General features: G+C 40.3%; 1 long non-coding RNA gene across 1 annotated transcript; it reads right to left on the bottom strand.

Annotated features, from left to right (window-relative positions):
- Window positions 1-540: 540 nt before the first annotated feature.
- Window positions 541-935, bottom strand: LOC116185266. The gene is made up of 2 exons (XR_004150069.1): window positions 866-935; window positions 541-753 (listed from the first exon to the last, which is right to left on the bottom strand). It is a non-coding gene; the product is annotated as an uncharacterized LOC116185266 (long non-coding RNA).
- Between the last annotated feature and the right edge of the window lie 2,047 nt (window positions 936-2,982).

The following is a 2,982-nucleotide window of genomic DNA, read 5'->3' as shown; positions in this document are numbered from 1 at the left end:
GAGAGAGAGAGAGAGAGAGAGAGAGAGAGCGTCGAGAAGAGAGGAAGCTGGAATGGAAAGAAGAAGAGAAAGTGTATGTTGGGGGTCTGTTATAATTTTCGTGCGTATGGACGACCCGGAGATTGCGTGCCTCGTGACGTGCACGCTTGCCACTCAGGCGGGGGTTCCACGTGGTTCGATGGTTATGCGATTGTATCGGGTGAACATCTTTGGATCGAGATTTCTTTTGGATTGCCGCTTCTGTCGATTTCGCGATTACGAAATGAATGAGCCTCCTTCTGCTTTTTTTTTTTTTCGATTTTTTCGCGATTTTGTATCCTGCCTGGTTTTCATCGGGAACGAAAAGAGGGATTCAATCAGGTTCCATTGTACCTTTGAAATAAAATTAAATTTTAATATTATGCATTATGGTGTGTATAGGTAAAATTGTTGAATTAATGACTTTTGGTTGATTAACGGTTTGCTTTTCTTGCTTTTCTTTTCACTGCTCGAGGCGGTCATTGTTCTTACGACGTTTATCCGCGGTCAGGATACGATATGACGCAAGTCCGGATCTTGAAGAGTTGTAATTTTTCGTATCCTTTATCCATTCATTTCTACTTCCAGCCGGGCCATTGTATCGACAACTTGTTGTCAGGTGCATCCCTCAATAAGGCTGGAAGAAACAAAAAGCCTCACACGCACTTCCGTTTACGCAACATCCTTCCGGTATCGTTTTATCCCATCCGTACACACGCGTAGTTACACAATTTTCTGGAACCGCAATATTGAGTTCTTACGTACGTTCAATTTTATTTGTTATGAATCGAAAAATATGCTGTATGATATAAATATTCGCAAAAATTCACGAAAAAAACAAAGATACGTGAATACAAACGCTTTTCGTTGCAATCTAAGTTCTGAAAGATTTAAAATAGGATACTTACTTTCGTCTATTATTTCGGGATTGTGAATGGTTTAAATTAGCTTTATAAAACGAATTAAATAAAACAAAACATATATTTGCGTGCAGAAACAATTAATATTGATTCCCTATGTTTAAATATAAAAAAATTGATTCGAAAGATACTCATATATATGCTCCAATTTACACGGATACGCGCGTGTATACGGGACTACTCGAATGACTTTAATTCGTATGCGGCGCTTTTTGAAGCGTTATTATTTGCCAAGGCTCCGAGCAAAAAATGTTAATAAGCTTCCGCGACGCAAGAGGGCAGGAGCAATCGTAATTCACGGTTTCGGTAACGAGGCAATTCAGAAACATTGTTCCGCTTGCCAGATCTTATTGTCCGTAAGAGGTACGAGGTACCAAGCCAAAAGTAAGACTCGCGACACGAAGGTGTTCGTTCCCGTGTAAAATGAATCATTAAATCGCGATTCTGCACTTCCGTGTTACGCGCGTGAATATTTAATATAGCAGTTTTTCCAAGAAATTTGCCTTTCCAACAATTTCGAATTCTCTTTGAATCCTCCAAGAATTCTTTCACAAAGTGTTATTGATTCTCTGTAATCAGTACATATTAATATATTTCGACGATATACAAGGAAACAGGTCACCGAACTATAATTCCCAGTACAGTTTTGTTTGCGGTACCGATCGGTAGCAGTGGATTACTCGAGACGTAGAGGTTAGGTTGGTCGTAACGTGCGAGTGAAGCATCGATCCGCTCCACGCACTGTCGAACGATCATTAATCATCGCATGCGCGGTGACTGTGACGTACCGATGTTTTCACCTTGGCAATGATCCAGGAAACGAAGAGATCCAACGGCGGGAATCCGCATCGTTCGGTCCAAAGACGTTTCTATTCAGCGTGCCGCACGTGGTCCTGTGGTATATTGCCGGCAATCCGCCGGATGAGTTCATAAGTTAAGCGTTTCCGCATAGATCTTGACAAGCGCGTGCAACACACACGCATACACGGTGAACTCGATGAAATATAACGCGTTTCGAATAAATCAATTTTCATTTTAAATAAGGAAGCGAAACTTTTTTTACGCATAAGCGAAAAAATTGTTCGCGTGTTAGATTATATCGAATTATGGAATGGCGGAAGAGTGAGAGATAGTTGAATATCGTCAGTCGGTAACGATTATGATGGATTTCTGGAGGACACCATATGTATACTTAGACGGATATAAGTAAACGTTCTCTCCATTAAACGGCACTCACACGAAGCAATAGGCGAAGGATAATGCGAGATTTATCGGGATATCTTATACTAGCATCGGCAAATTAGTAATTGTCGGATTTCGCATAGACTTCACCCCCATCTTACGGTATGATCGAGGTGCCGCGCATCTCATTTGTATTGCTTGTAAATTGATACTGATAAAAATCTGAAAGTGCCATCGCTTTCTTCCAACGAAAATAAATATAATATGCATAAATTTCTTTCCTCCTAAAATAATCCATTTTATTTAATCTTTTAACTTTTAAACAGAAATTATATACATCTATTAGATTCTTCTGATTCTAGTATTCTCGTTCAATTAATCCTAATGATGTCAAAGACCTCCAGGCTGAACAATAAAGCGTTCCGCACAAGGAAACCGTATAGAATCTTCGATTCGTTAACGAATACGTTGTAAATACATTCACCGATAAAGATTTCTTCGACAATTCGCGATTAACGATTACAGCAGCCTGTCATTCAATCGGAATCCCATTACACATCGAAAATAATTAACGTCGCTCGTTCTCCCGATTTTTTATAAATCTCTAAATGTAAATTTGTTCGAATCGATTATGTAAAAAGATATTCGATATTTTTCGATGCTCGTTCGATCTTCGCGTATCTATTATAGAGAGACGAACGATTGGAAGGAGAATCTGGATCGCGAGTCGGTGGTGACAATTGCGTGTACCACGTAGCTCGAGAAGCTGTCCTTGGCCGTTAGTCGTTAACGCGTCACGAAAAGATGGACGAGCCACTGCCGGTGTCCGCGGCCGCACAATGCCATATTAATGGCTGTCGGT

Source organism: Apis dorsata, unplaced genomic scaffold, assembly GCF_000469605.1.
Source record: "Apis dorsata unplaced genomic scaffold, Apis dorsata 1.3 scaffold_11, whole genome shotgun sequence".
Lineage (NCBI taxonomy): Eukaryota > Metazoa > Arthropoda > Insecta > Hymenoptera > Apidae > Apis > Apis dorsata.
Note: the sequence above shows the minus strand (reverse complement) of the source record. Positions and strands in the feature narration are given on the sequence as shown.